The 15,303-nt window shown below is 44.5% G+C and overlaps 1 long non-coding RNA gene across 1 annotated transcript; it reads right to left on the minus strand.

The window, feature by feature from the left end:
- Positions 1-3,755: 3,755 nt before the first annotated feature.
- LOC143841491 (uncharacterized) lies at positions 3,756-14,991 on the minus strand. Its single transcript, XR_013232702.1, has 3 exons — positions 14,522-14,991; positions 9,630-9,682; positions 3,756-6,734 (listed from the first exon to the last, which is right to left on the minus strand). It is a non-coding gene; the product is annotated as an uncharacterized LOC143841491 (long non-coding RNA).
- Between the last annotated feature and the right edge of the window lie 312 nt (positions 14,992-15,303).

Below are 15,303 nucleotides of genomic sequence, written 5' to 3' on the forward strand. Positions count from 1 at the left end.
GTTGAAAAAGAAGAATTGGTTTTTATACCCTGCTTTTCCCTCCCCGAAGGAGTCTCAAATCACCTTAGAATTGCCTTTTCCTTCCTCTCCCCACAACAGACACCCCATGAGGTAGGTAAGGCTAAGAGAGAACAGCATTATCAGAACTGTAGGTGGAGTGGAGAATCAAACCCAGCTCTACAGATTAGAGGCTACCACTCTTAACCACTACACCAAGCTGGCTCTTGGATGGTGGACTTCAGCATTATCCTCTAATGCAGGGGTAGTCAATCTGTGGTCCTCCAAATGCTGGCAGGGGCTCATGGGAATTGTAGTCCATGAACATTTGGAGGACCACAGGTTGACTACTCCTGCTCTAATGGTCTCTCTTCTCCCCAAACCCTGCCCTACTCTGGCTCCACCCCCCACAAATCCCAAGTTCTTTCATTGGTGTCATACCCTGCTGATCTCTCTCCCCGACCCAAACCCAGTTCCATCCTCCCAGCATGTTTTGACCAGGCCTGTGTATTGAGTGGCACTTTCCCTCCCTCCTGCCTCAAAAGCCAATCTTCCTGCCAATCAAGGCTGTTGGAAATGCCTTTCTAGTGCTGTGCCTACTGATATGGCCAAGAAGAACAACAGTTGGCTTTATGATTGTCTCTACCAGAAGGTGGGTGAGGCTGAGAGAGCCCTGATATTACTGAAGAAGAAGAGTTGGTTCTTATATGCCTCTTATATGCCTATATCTACCCGAAAGAGGCTCAAAGCGGCTAACATTCACCTTCCCTTTCCTCTCCCCACAACAGACACCCTGTGAGGGAGGTGAGGCTGAGAGAGCCTGATATTACAGAAGAAGAAGAAGAGTTGGTTCTTAGATGCCACTTTTCTCTATCGGAAGGAGTCTCAAAGTGGCTTACAATCGCCTTCCCTTTCCTCTCCCCACAACAGACACCCTGTGGTGAGGCTGAGGGAGCCCTGATATTACTGCTTGGTCAGAACAGCTTTATCAGTGCTGTGGTGAGCCCAAGGTCACCAAGCTGGCTGCATGTGGGAGAGTGGGGAATCAAACCCGTTTTGCCAGATTAGAAGTCCGCACTCCTAACCACTACACCAAGCTGGTTCTGACACAGGTGCTGCCTAAGCCATGTGATCCAAGCACTTCTGACACCTACACTATGATTCTAGAATATACACCAACTTGGCCCTAACAGCCTTTAACCATGTTAATTGGTAACCGTCTCCATCCTTGTGAGAGAAGGAGAACCGTCTCCATCCTTGTTAATTGGTAACCGTCTCCATCCTCCATCCTTGGCTAGATGTCAATTACTCCCTTTAGCAGATTTGGAGGGGCAATTAGAAAAGATCCCCGACATTGATAGGCTACATCCCTGTTGCATCCATGGGTTCAGAGTCCAGAGAGAGAAGAATAAACTTGAAATGAAGCCCTTGGTAGAAGGGGCAACAGAGAAGAACAGGTTCCGTAGCTCCTCTGTTCCCTGATCCATGGGGACTGTGACCCCAGCTCTATGATGAGAGGCAAAACTGAACTGAGAAAAAAAACCCCACAATATATATTTTATTTTATTTTACACAATTTATATACACAAATGAACAAAAGGATCTTCCCATCAGCATGTGACATTGGTCAGTTTCACTTTAAACTGACTGGATCCAGCAGATGGGATCCAACCTCATGCTGGCCAGTTATGCACTAGGAATTACAATCCTGCCTCGGATTGCAAGCTCAGTCCTCGGCAGGTCTACAGACATAACAGTCCCCATGGATCAGGGATGATGGAAGATGGGTTTTGCTAATTCTACTTCCCACTGGAAACCGGCCCAGAACTAAGGAACCTGTTCTTCTCTATTGCCCCTTATACTTCATTTCAAGTTTTTTCTTATTCTTCCCTCTCTGTGTAAGTATCTTGGGCAATTAAACTTCACATATGCCAGTTTGCCGCTTGCAGATGGAAATCCACAGGTATTTTATCTGTCTGTCTGTCTGTCTCTTAGATTTTTATACTGCTCTTTCCACATGGCCCAGGGTGGTTTACATGAAACGTTGTGGGAAACAAAGTACATCACATATATTAAACAACAGTCACAACATAACATACCCGTAACTGTTCTAACCATAACTATCAGCACTCACTGCCAAGGTTTGCACTGCAGTTTTTAGAATTTGCCAAACCTTGGTGATTTAAGTTTCTTTGGTTTATTATCTGTTTGTTAGTCACATTTCTAGACCGCCTCTACCACACCTGGTGTCCCAAGGAGGTTTATAATATTTATGTATACAATAATACTTTAAAATTCATACAAACAGTTAAAATCAAACAATATGAATGCTCCTATCTGTAAGCCAGGTTTTATTGGCTTGGTCAGTTAGCGGGAGCGGGTGTGACCGGTCCGGTAGCGAAAGCCGGACATGCTCCACCTAGTAGGGCTCTGCCTGATTATTTTAAAACGAAAGCTGTTACAGATGTTACCCTCCAGGACTGGAGGCAAGCCAGGTTTTTATAATGAATTATAATTAATATAATAGTAGGAAACTTTTCCTGTATGTTCAACAGTGAATAACAAGACTAGATAAGTGCCTGTGAAGAAGCACAGTCCTTGACCTGTGAAGAAGTCCTTATCACGAGTGATGTGTTGCTAACAAGGCAGAAAAACATTCCTGAGTTAGATAACATATTTTAATTGGGTTTGTCGGGACAAAGAAAATTATGAAATGCATGCATCACATGCTGCTATTAGGGGTGTTTCTGTAGAAAGTTGGGATGGGTTGATGGAAATAATATTATGAATATGTATAAATATTGATTGCAACTGAATTTAAAGGGGCTTCTATTGTCGATCCTGACAGAAGTCTGTGACTCTGCAGTAGCTGAATAAAGATCTTTTCTTCTCACATATAATCTTATTTGTTAATCAATCAATTGGTCAGATTATCGAGAGCATTGAAGCACCAAGTCACGAATGAGGCATGAGCACTTGGGGAAAAAATCTGGAACTTTTCAGATCCAAACCTGTGAAGGCTGATTTGGGTGATTCGGATTCTGCCCAAATTGATTCCGGCTGAACCCCAAATGATCCGAATTTTCCCCCTGAAGCACATGCCTAGTCTTGAACCTAGAGAGATGATAATGAACCCAACAACATCACAGGTCTTCCCTGAAATGACATCATGCCACATGCAATACCATATTATTTTTCCTTTCTTCCTCTTGCTGGCGCTCAGAGTAGCAGTGGGCAATGCAGTTTGCCAGCAGGAGGCCTCCTGCTAAAGCCTCTGCTAGCATTTAACCCCGGTAGACAAATGGGACCTTCAGTTTCAGCAGCAGGCTATGTTCAATTATATAAGTGTACAGGAGATGTGTTATCACTGAGTCTTCGTTGTGAACTTCCCCGAAACATAGCAACTGGATGCAGGGCTAGACCAGTCAGCAGAAATACTCTTTATGTGTTTATCCTGCATTTTATAGATGCAGCCCCCCCCCCCCCCAAATAAAAGTCTTTTGCCAGCTCAACCGGTACCTTCTTAGATTTTAATCTTTTTGAAGAGAGTCAGGAATTGGGTGTGGAGGCAGAAGAAGAGGTGCAGCAATCAGGGGAATGAATAAACTGTGTCTTAAAAGCTGATGCTGTAATTGTCAGTGGTGGGCAAGTGATTTATAAGAAATTATTATCATGGGTAGAAGACAAAGCTATTTGGGGATGAGAGCAAGCTGGATTTCATAGTGTCAAATCCCTACTGACTTTTCCAATGAACACACTTGGCAAAAGCTGTTTATTGAAGCAGTGATATGAGCTCATGATTACTCTTGCTCAAACTGATTTGATATACATTGATCAATATAATGCAAGCCTCCACCTATACATTGATCAATATAAATGCGAGCCTCTACCTGCAACAGACTTATACATGCCTCATATGATGAAGGCAAGAGTCCTCTTTCTCCCAAAGACAAGGTAGGCTTTTCCATTTTCAAAGCACATAATTCATACCAAACCAGCGAACATCAGGCTCAACTGATGATATCAAAGCTCCCTTACTCCCATGAGTCCAGTCTCCCCAAAATAATTTAGTATTTTGATTACACATGCAAAGCAATAAAAATGGTTACAAACAGATTAGGCAGTTTTCTCAGGCCCACTGCCCCCCTTTTACAACCAAACATACACTGACAACTGGCACCAACAGGTGATTATTGAAACCTGTTGATACTGAAATCAATATCTTACAAATAAGAAACCTGAAGGACCACGGCAGGAGGTTGACAAACATGCAGATCATGACACATAGAGGTATTAGTACAATTGACTATTGCCAGACTATTCTGTTGATTGGAGTTAAATATACCATCTCAGAGGCTGTGCCTTTATGGACCTTAGAGCTGCCTTTGACATAGTGCCCAGACAGAAATTATGGGATAAACAGAAGAAATAATTTTTTGACAAGTGTCTCCTAGTTTTGATTCAACAAGTATGTGATTGGCCTACAGCTCAAGTAAGATGCGGTCCATCTGGTGAATTGACTAGAGTTATTGTATTGAACAAAGTAGTGAAGCAAAGATGTAGCCTCACACATGTTATTTAATTTGTATATTCTGTCTTCCTTATTTAGCTCATATAAATTCCAGTGTTTTTTGTATGCAGATGATACACTCTCCTCTCAAGGTACTTCTCTTGAGTAAAAAAAATATAAAAATATAAGTGGGCAGTAGCAGGTCAACCTATGGAAGTATTTGGGAGTTATATTTAAAGTTAATCTTTCTTAAAAGGTACATTTGCACTAAGAGCAGCCATTAGTATTGGGGAGGCTATTTCAAGATTTTATTATTCCTTTGAGGGATAATATGTTCCTGCAGAAGTTAAAGCATTTCAGACAAACGTTTCTGTGCATTTATTGCATGTTATAGGGGTTTGCAGTAGCGTGGTAACAGATTATATCGCTGGACTAAGATTTTTACACAATATCCTGTGAACTCCGAGATGTGTTTTAGGAATACCTTTGAGAACTGAGACTGGGGAGATGCCTTTTGAAGCAAAGGCTTGGTGGAGAGCATTTACTTTGAAAATTAGTATACTGAACTTGAATTTAGAATCAGATCTTCTTGGATTAGTGATGCTGTATCATCATATGAATGACTGGGACAAATACTTGGAATTTAAATTATTATGTCTGGGCATTAGCAATGATATGACAGGAATGATCAGTAGTTGTGAACTGGTTTGAGCATGCAGAGTAGGTTCATCCTTTGCTGTTGGCTTTCTTCTCTCAACAAAAAAGCTTTACCACTCATTTGAATGATCTCTTCCAAAGTTTAGAAAAAGCTGGAAGAGGGGCTAGAAAAGCATTTATGTTTGCAAATTTGAACATCTTGCATGCAGTAGTGCTGTTAGGAAGATTTAATGGCATTCCATATTCTAATAGTCTCTGTGGACACGAGGTTAAGTGAATTGACTTTATATAGATTGCATTTAATTTTCAGATTGCACTGAATTTTCAGGAGGGCTGAATTCATTTTTTTTCTTTGCTTAAGCAGGACTGCAGTTCTTTAGAAGCTAAGTCTGCTTGGTTACTAAGAAATGAACATGTAACTTCGCATGTGGCTAAATTTTTGACAGCTGTAGTAGAATCCTGTTGTAGCAAATCTTAGACTTCCCAGTTGTGCAGTGAATAAGAGTGGCCGATTCTGTTCTGGAGAACTGGGTTTGATTCCCTGCTCCTCTTCCACATGAAGCCTGCTGGTCGCAGTTCTCTTAGAAGTCTCCTCTCAGACCCACCTACCTCACAAGGTGTCTGCTGTGCGGAGAGGAGGGGAAGGCAATTGTAAGCCAATCTGAGAGTCTCTAGGACAGGGATTCCCAACCAGGGGTCCATGGAAGCTCTGAGGTGGCATGGTTTGGGGTGGTTCAGGCTGTCTTCTGAGCTCTTACTTTTCTTTCCAGACTACATGAGGTAGAGCGGGCATAGTAGTAGCAGGGGGAGGGAGCAAAATGAGGGCTAGGGGTGTAGATAGTGATGTCACTTTTGGGGGTGTGGCAGGGTCATGATCAGTTTCCGCTATTTCCGGGGCTCCTTGAAGTCTGAAAAAGTATATCAGGGGGTCCTCCATGGTCAAAGGGTTGAATAAAGCTGCAGGTATAAAAACCAGCTCTTTTTAGTGTGCGATGGCCCACTATTTCTGACTTTGGGCACAAAAACAGTAATTAAGAAGAAGATGCTAAAATAGTTTGCAAGAATAAAAATGATACAAAACCGGGCATGTGGTGTTTTTCACTGGGCTGTTTTATGCTAAGCCTGGGTAAGCTTTCCAATGATGCCAAAAGTCCTCATACTGGGGAAAGGACATAATTCTCCCCTCTGATGGGCATTTCAAATTTGCAGCGTTTTTCAGTGTCGTCTTCTTGGAAAATCCCTTTATCTTCAACAACCCAAGTGCAGTGTAGTGGTGTTGTACACTCAGCAACGAACCCATCAGACTTTTGCACCCTGATGTTGTACAGCCTCCATCTGTAGCTTCCCAGTGTGTGGATGATGGTGTTCCATTTGGTTACTTTACTGACGTCCTTCTTCTGTCCAGAACAAACTTTTGTGCTGACGTTGGACCAAAGCCAGTGGAACCAGAAAAAAAATATGTTGCCCTCCAAGAGCTTGACGAAGGGCCTGGCAGTGACAGAAACCGTGATGTCGTCCCAGCTCTTGTTGTGGACTTGGATGATGAAGCTTTCTTCATAGGTTTCCAGTTCTAATAAAAGTAAACATATGATATATAATTCCATATTGATATCCTTGGACATGTGTCTGCAAAGTAAGTTTAAGTTTAAGATTCAGGGTTAGTGTTGCTTAGATTCAGGATTAGTGCTGCTGAGAGCCAGTTTGGTGTAGTGGTTAGGAGTGCGGACTTCTAATCTGGCATGCCAGGTTCGATTCTGCACTCTCCCACATGCAACCAGCTGGGTGACCTTGGGCTTGCCACAGCACTGATAAAACTGAGCAGGAATATTAGGGCTCTCTCAGCCTCACCCCCCTCACAGGGTGTCTGTTGTGGGGAGAGGAATGGGAAGGCGACTGTAAGCCGCTTTGAGCCTCCTTCGGATAGGGAAAAGTGGCATATAAGAACCAACTCTTCTTCTTCATCATCCATCCCCCTGGATGTATTTGAAGGGGAGGCTACCAGGAAATCCAAGGTCTCCATGCTGAGGCTGGCAATAGCAAACCGTCTGTGCTCATTTCTTGCCTTGAAAACCACACTGGGTTATTATAAGTCAGCTGCGACTTGATGGCAGTATTTTAAAGCCATGAGAGCCAGCTTGATGTAACAGGGTTCATGGGAATTGTAGTCCATGGACAGCTGGAGAGCCACAATTTGGCCACGCCAGTGCAGTGGGTAAGAGTGGTGGCCTCTAATTGGGTTTCATTCCCCAATCTTCCTCCACATGCAGCCAGCTGGGTGGCCTTGAGCCAGTCACAGTTCTCTCAGAGCTCTCTCAGCCTCACCTACCTCACAGGGTGTTTGCTGTGAGGAGAGGAAGAGAAGGAGATTGTCAACCACTTTGAAGCTCCTTCAGGTAGTAAAATGTGGGGTACAAAAAACCAGCTCTTTTTCTTGTTCTGTGACAATGATACCAGATACCCCCCCTAGTCCCCATCCTTACTCAATTTCCAGAGATCTCCCCCACCTCAAATTGGAATTCAGGCCCTGGAAATCAAATACCTTTTAAAGACTGAAGAATTTCTCAACAATAAGCTTTTGTGGTCATCCTATAACATTTAGTTTCTTACTGAGCTACGCCATCACTGTGGAATTCTGTGGGCTTCTGGGACTATCCCATGGCTACAGCCTGAGAGTCTAACGCTGGAATTCTGTGATTACGGCTGCAAGTCTGTGATTATGGCTCAGAGACATCCTTTGGTGGAACAAGGCAGGCAGTCAGGAAGGGAGGGGTCTCAATAAGGGCCACAGAGCACAGGAGTGTTTGCGCAAATGCTTCCTGCTGCCCAATTTCCTGACCACAAATTCTACTTGGCTGCATTATGTTTCTGGGGGGGGGGGGAAGACAGGTATAATATGGATCCACGTCTTCCTTCCCTATCGAATTGTTAAATAGCCCAAGGGGCATTTCCAGGGAGGCAGCACAGCTTTCTCCCCACCTTTGTGGACCTGATACATCTCTTTTCCACTCACACACATCTGCTTGTTAGGGTCAAAGTTCTAATCACAGAATTCTCAAATTATGTGTTGTTTGGCCTGCACGTGTGTTTAGTTGACTGAAGGTCTCCTGGAATGTAAAGGGACTTATTCCTGAGTAAAGGTGCACAGGATTTACTGTCTTACTTCCTTACTTATTTTATAGCTTCTGTTCTTCTCTCCCGATGGCAGCCTAGATAGCCCAGTATAACCCAAGCTCTAGGGTTGGCAGATCCCAGTGGGAGATGGGGGTACTTACTGGGAGTGGAAGGGAGACCCAGCCTATGTTGCAGTGACATGTCCATGTCACCTCTGACATGACCCAGATGAGACGTCACCATGCAGCAACATTGAGGTGATGCTCTGTTCTTTGGGCAAAAACTCTATGGTAAATTTGGCTTCTGCCATAGAGTTTTTGCTCAAATGTCAGAGTATCGCCCCAACTTTGCTGACATGATATCTATTTTAAATGTACCTTTAAAAATAATTAAATTCAAATTTTTTATTTGTACATCACCCTGAGCTGGCTTGCCAGGAGGGTGTTCTAAATATCAAATAAATAAATAAATAATGTCTGGGTCATGTCTGAAGGGCCATAGACAGGGTGCTGGAATGTCAACTGGGTCTCCTCTTTTCCAAGATAAGTCCCCTTCCCACCAGCCAGTTGATTGGTGATAAGGTAGTCAGGCCTGGTGATGGGGGACGCCTCCACTGGGGGCGGGGGTGGGTCTGGCACTCCTACCCAGCTCATTGGAGCTTGGGACTACTACTAAGTAGGATGGGAGACCAGCAACGAACACAAGAGTTGTGACTCAGGTGCAGGCAATGACTAACCAGCTCTGCTCCTCTCTTGCCTGGAAGGCTCAGGGACTGAGTCAGTTCTAGATCAATGGCGCACTCTTCTTCTTTTCTTTCTCAATGGACACCCAGAGCAGCTTGCATGATTCTCCTCTCCTCCATTTTAACAACCCTGTGATGTAGGTGAGGCTGTGAGTGTGACTGGCTTAAGTTTACCTAGCAAGTTTCCATGGCAGATTCAGATCTGGGGCTCCCAGATCCTGGCCACTATTCCACGTTGGCTCTCTCTGGATCAGGCCTAGCAAGGCTTTAGTGCCCAATGGAATCTTGTAGAGAGTCTGAAGGAATTTGTACAGAATGCTAAAATGGGACAGGACTTTCCTACATCAGCCATTTACACAAACAAATTTCATTAGCAAGATTGAGTAGGCAAAACAGATCAGAGCACATAACCAGAGGGTGTGTAGGAAGCTGGGATTCTCATTTTGACAGAATTCCTGTCTTACACCAAGGGGGGATGGGCTGTGCAATCCTAAAGCAAGTTACACCCTTCGAAGTCCATTGACTTCAATGGGGCTAGGAGGGTGTAACTCTGTTTAGGATTGCATGTCAGAAATTACAGCTGGCAGCTCAGAGTGCATTATAACATCATACCCATTTTCACAGGAATGGTTCTTCTCAAACTCTGGCAAGAAACCAGTGGAGGTCTGCAAGGGAGGAAAACAAAAGGTCATTTTCAGAACACCCAACAACACCCCAGTGCACCATTGCCTGGCACCCACATAATGCCTTAGGGCTGATTCACATATAATAGGTTCCAATGGGTGGCCGTGTTGGTCTGAAGCAGGGGTAGTCAAACTGTGGCCCTCCAGATGTCCATGGACTACAATTACCATGAGCCCCTGCCAGTGAATGCTGGTATTACTGTTTAATGTTTATTGTTCATTGTTATGGATTTTAGGGGGTTGGGGTTTTTATGTGAGCTGCCTTGAGCCTTCGGGGGAAGTGGGATACAAATAAAATGATGATGATGATGATGATGATGATGATGATGATGATGATGATGATGATGATGATGATACCCCTGGCTTAAATGCTTCATCATGCTGAAATGGAGGATTTACCTGGACTACAATCCCCATGAGCCCCTGCCAGCAAATGCTGGCAGGGGCTCATGGGAATTGTAGTCCATGGACATCTGGAGGGCCGCAGTTTGACTACCCCTGGTCTGAAGTAACACAATAAAACCAGTCCTGTAGCACCTTGAAGACCAACCAAGATTTATTCAAGGCGTGAGCTTTCGAGTGCAAGCACTCTTCCTCAGACTATGAACTCTTCTCCCAAGGGCAGGCTCCATCCCTGATGGTGAAGACCAACAGCTTTTCACATATAATAGTGACTACCAGGTGCAGTTCTGTCCGATGTACTGGGAGTTTCATGTTGGGAGCTTAATCTACAGGCACAAATGGCCAGTTGTGATTAGTACCACAATATCTGGTGATATTATTTTGGTTTTGGATCAAGTCAACCCCGACCTTGTTTGGCATATCCTGAATCACCCAAATCCCAGTTTTGACTGATTTGGGTTCAGGAAAGTTGACTTTCCCCCAAATTGCTGCCCTCAGTTGATCGGCGAAGAAGCTTCTCTCTGTGGATCATGGTGCCTTGGGCCGTGTGGGGAGGGCCGGTTGGAACCCCACAGCCCAACAAACAGCTGGTTCACTCTGCTTGTGGGGCTGTGGGAGTCCTCAGAGGGTCCCTCTCTAGTGATCAGCTGTTTGTCGGGAAGATTCAGGATCCTGAAACACAAGCTGAAGCAATTTGGCTTTGTGAAATTTGTATCTGAGTCTCAGTTTGGGTAAAAACTCGGGGGAAAAAAACCCTAAATCCGTTTTGATTTGCCCCCCCCCCCCGAGTTTTTAACCACCCAAACGCACACCTCTAGTTCTAGCATCAAAAGGTTCCTATAGACCTCCTAGGTGATATTTTGTAGCCTCTTTGTAAATTGTTTTGAATGAAGGATTAGCTTCCAGATAGAACCTGTGATGAAGTACGATCCCTCCCCAGAACTTGATAGAAAGGGCTTGATATGAGGCATTGATTTTATCATAAATCTTTCCTAGAGTCTTGGCAGCTAGAAAAGTTTCAGAGGTTAGGATCTGAAGGGTACCCTTCTCAGGGCATAAATCAGGGGTAGTCAAAATGCGGCCCTCCAGATGTCCATGGACTACAATTCCCAGGAGCCCCTGCCAGCATTCGCTGGCAGGGGCTCCTGGGAATCGTAGTCCATGGACATCTGGAAGGCTGCAGTTTGACTACCCCTGGCATAAATCCTTTCCAGCAGCGAGTAGGTCAGAAGAGGGCAGCATAGGATTATGTTTAGGCAGTGCGGTGTTGTGAGTACGCAGGAGAACGGAAGAGTTAACTTTTGATTCATTTGCCTCTGAGAAACAAGTTATCTAATAAAGGCAAAGAATGATTACTAGTTTTAATATTGCAGTCAAAGACGGTATCCGGCTTTATGCATTGGCTGGAAGCCGACAAAGGCAGAGGGACAATTTCTTTTCCTAGACATGGTAAAAGAGGGGAGGTGCAACAACTGGTTGAAATGAAACTCATTCGATATAAGTTTTAATAGTTCTAATTCTTACAGAAGTCCCCCCTCCCCAATCAGCGGGAGAGAAGGGAAAACTAATTTACAATTGGCAGAAAAGGAGCAAAGTGAATCACTAGCAAGCAGAGCCAGACTGACTTGAGGTTAAGTAGCTAATTGATGATGAAGTCAGATAATACCCTAGCCAAGTATTAGTACAATCGGCACAAAACTGATTAGATCAGTATTTCTCAACAGTTTTGCCTAGCATGTGCAAGGGGCCCCCGATTCGGACCGTCTCGGATCCAAATTGGGCCGATTCGAACCATTTCGGATTCGGATTGATCCAAATCGATCCGGAGCCGTCCGAATCGATTCGGATCCAATGCAAGTCAATGGGGCCATTGACTTGCATTGGAAATCCTTCCCCCGCCTTTCCCAGGGGATGGGGGTGTACATTACACCCCTGAAACTTCTTGGGGAGCTCAGGGAGGGTCTTCCCTGACTCCTCTGCAAGTTTCAAGAAGATTGGACCAAGGGGTCCCATCCTAGGGGCTCCCAAAAGGGTACCCCTATCCGCTCCATTGGATAGAATGGAGGTTCGGAAATCTCTGGTTTTAACTTGATTACCCATAGACTTCTATGGGAAAAGGTCTTTGGGAGCCTCTAAAATGGGACCCCCTGGTGAAATCTTCCTGAAACTTGCAGGGGACTCGTGCAAGACAGTCCCTGAGCTCCCCTGCAGGTTTCAAGAAGATTGCACCAAGGGGTCCCATCCTAGGGGCTAACAAAGAGGGAATAGTAGGACCCTCTTTGGGAGCAGGACCCGCTGGTGCAATCTTCCTGAAACTTGCAGGGGAGTCAGAATCCATTCGGATTTAAAGATGGAGGACGGTCCATTTCGGACCATTTTAGGCTCGGAAACGCCCGAAACAGCCCCGATTCTGGCGTTTCCGAGCTGAATATGCACATGCCTAGTTTTACCATTGAGAAATCCCTGAAACATTCTTCAAGCTTTGAGAAACCCCAGAAGTAGTATGATCATGCAGAATGTGATTGTGAAGCAGAGCTGTGGACACGCCTACCTGAGGCCTCTCCCCTTCTCCCCTCCAGGCTCATCATTGGCCATTTTGGGGGCAGGGAGCATGATGACATGCCCATATATGGTCACAACACCCAGTAAATGTTTAACCAATTAAAAAAAATATATTAAAAATTAACTCGCACACATTCAGGGAACTTTTCCAAGGCCATCAAGAAACCCAAGCGTTTCACGAAACCCTTTTTGAGAAAGCCTGAATTAGATGCATTTTAATTTTAAACCTTAAAATGAGAACGGCGGGGCACACCACTCATATGGAATACAAGCCGCCCCAAATAAACAGCCCCCACACACACAAATTAACAAATATATGCATAAGATCAACAGTTATATGTCATACATTCAGTGTTGGCAGAGGTTAAATATGCACAGAGGTTAAACATGCACAAAGGTGTCCAGCACTAAGCTGCTTTAAAAAAATACAATACTTTCATGCAGAAGAGAAACAACTTTGTATAGAAAGAGAGGAGAGAGCCCTAACTGCCTGACTAACTGTTGTTCTGCATTCATTCCGCCTGCTCTGGAGGGAGGCAAGCAGGGAGGAAGTGTTCTCAGAGGAGCTTGAAGTCTGGAGGAGAGTACTTGGAAAACACCAGGAAGTTCCCAATCTAAATATGGTAAACAAAAATCTCCTCTGATGCCCCCTCTTGGATATTCTTCTCAATCCGCTGACTCCTACACACTACAGATCCAGCACTCAGAAAGAGCAACCCTCACAGGCAAAAAAACCAGCACCATAAATCCCTTAAATGGTAGAGAGGAGAGAGTGAGAGAGATAAGGAATGATAAAGTAAAAAGAAGAGAACAGTCAGTGGGAAAACCTTCTTTGAATTGTTCCTCCAACCCAGGGGTAGTCAAACTGTGGCCCTCCAGATGTCTGTGGACTACAATTCCCAGGAGCCCCTGCCAGCGAATGCTGGCAGGGGCTGCTGGGAATTGTAGTCCACGGACATCTGGAGGGCCGCAGTTTGACTACCCCTGCTCCAACCACTCTGGACATGCCCATGCCCCTGTGAGCTTATGAAACAAAAGGGAAAAATGAGCCAGAATAAAAGCTCAATAAAGTAGAGCAAAGGTTCAGTACTAGAGCTAAATTAATGGAATTAAAATGAATGGATGACAGCTAAGATAATTTGAGATAAAAATTAAAAACAACCCCTCCGGAGATGGAGCACTGCCTCATAATGTCCTGCGATAATGCTCTGGCACACAGAATGAAGTATAAAATTATAGAAAGACAACCAGGAGGTGTGGTTTGTAGGGTTTCACAAAAGTGTGCACTGCCACAAAGTCACAGTGGTGTGCCATCTGGGAGCCGAAGGACATTCTGAAGATAAGGAAGAGGATCTTGAAAAATGAAATCAGGAGCTGAAATATGAAGTCCCCCCCCCCTTTTTTTCCTTACCCAGAGAAGTTATTTAAAATAATCACATATTTAATTCCCATGAAAAACTCTTGTGATACTAGTTGTCTCTTTGGTGACTGCCTCCCAGAGGGTTTTGTTATGGTTTGACGTCATCGTGAAATGGAATTCCTGTATTTGTTTCCATGCGGAATATGATAGATCACAAGGTTTTAAAAAGATTTCATTCGTTTTTAAACGTCAAGCCCAAGAAACAGAGGCCGTCCACCTCAACCCCACGACAAGTCCCCCTCCCAGCTGATTCAAAAAGGCTCCAATTCAAAATGACATATTTTTTAAATATACAAACCTGCCCGTACAGGACTTCACATCAGTCTTTTAAATTCTTTTTTAGGAATATACAGAATATTTATCTGCTCTTCTCCCCATCCTTGTTTGATCTGTCACCACCGTGAAAGGGCCCCATAAAAAGAAACAATTGCACTTACCAATTGGTGCTTTGTTGTCCAGAAGAAAATCTCATGAGCTAGTCAACCGAAAGAGGATTTAAAAGGCTGGGAGGGCAGGGAGAGCAAGCAGCAGGAACAGACGAAATGAAACTTTGGAAACGAAACCGAAAAGGGGTGGCTTGTGGGCTGGCTGAAGACTCATTTCCTTGACACAGAAACCTTTTTGATGTTCCAATATTTAGACAGATGTAAACATCCGAGGGAAAGGGGATGGAAGGAATTTGCCCTTTCTCCTAACGGACCACTAGGGAAAAACGGAGGGAAATGAAATAACTTTTCTTTCAGTATGACTGCTGAAAGGATGTTAGTTGCCTTTAGTGATTTCATTCCTGAGCCGTTTATTCAAGAACTAGCTTCAAAGCCCATTTATAAAAATGGGGTTTGAAAGGGGAGAAGGGGGAAGGGTAAGGGACACGCTGCCACCCGCCCGCCCCGTGTCCCAGAGGCTCCCCTGAAACGCGGCCCCGCGCTCCTGTCAGGATTGCCCTGCCATGATTATTTGTATAACCTTTTCTTTCCTTTGTACCTCAGGCCCCAGGCCCATATATTATGCATGCTTGCTTGAAACAGAAACTAAGTTGTGTGCCCTGTTATCTCAGAGAGCTGTGAATTATTTGTCTTTTGAACTGCTTGGCCGGGTCTGCCTTTTGTAACCATAACATCTCATCTTGTCTCCGGAGGAGACCAAGGACCTGCGAAATGTAACACTGTATTTTATGACACCTGTGGCTCGTTTCCCCCTCCCTTGGGAACTTTCAAGT

Source organism: Paroedura picta, chromosome 7 (genome assembly GCF_049243985.1).
Source record: "Paroedura picta isolate Pp20150507F chromosome 7, Ppicta_v3.0, whole genome shotgun sequence".
In the NCBI taxonomy this organism is placed as follows: Eukaryota; Metazoa; Chordata; class Lepidosauria; order Squamata; family Gekkonidae; genus Paroedura; species Paroedura picta.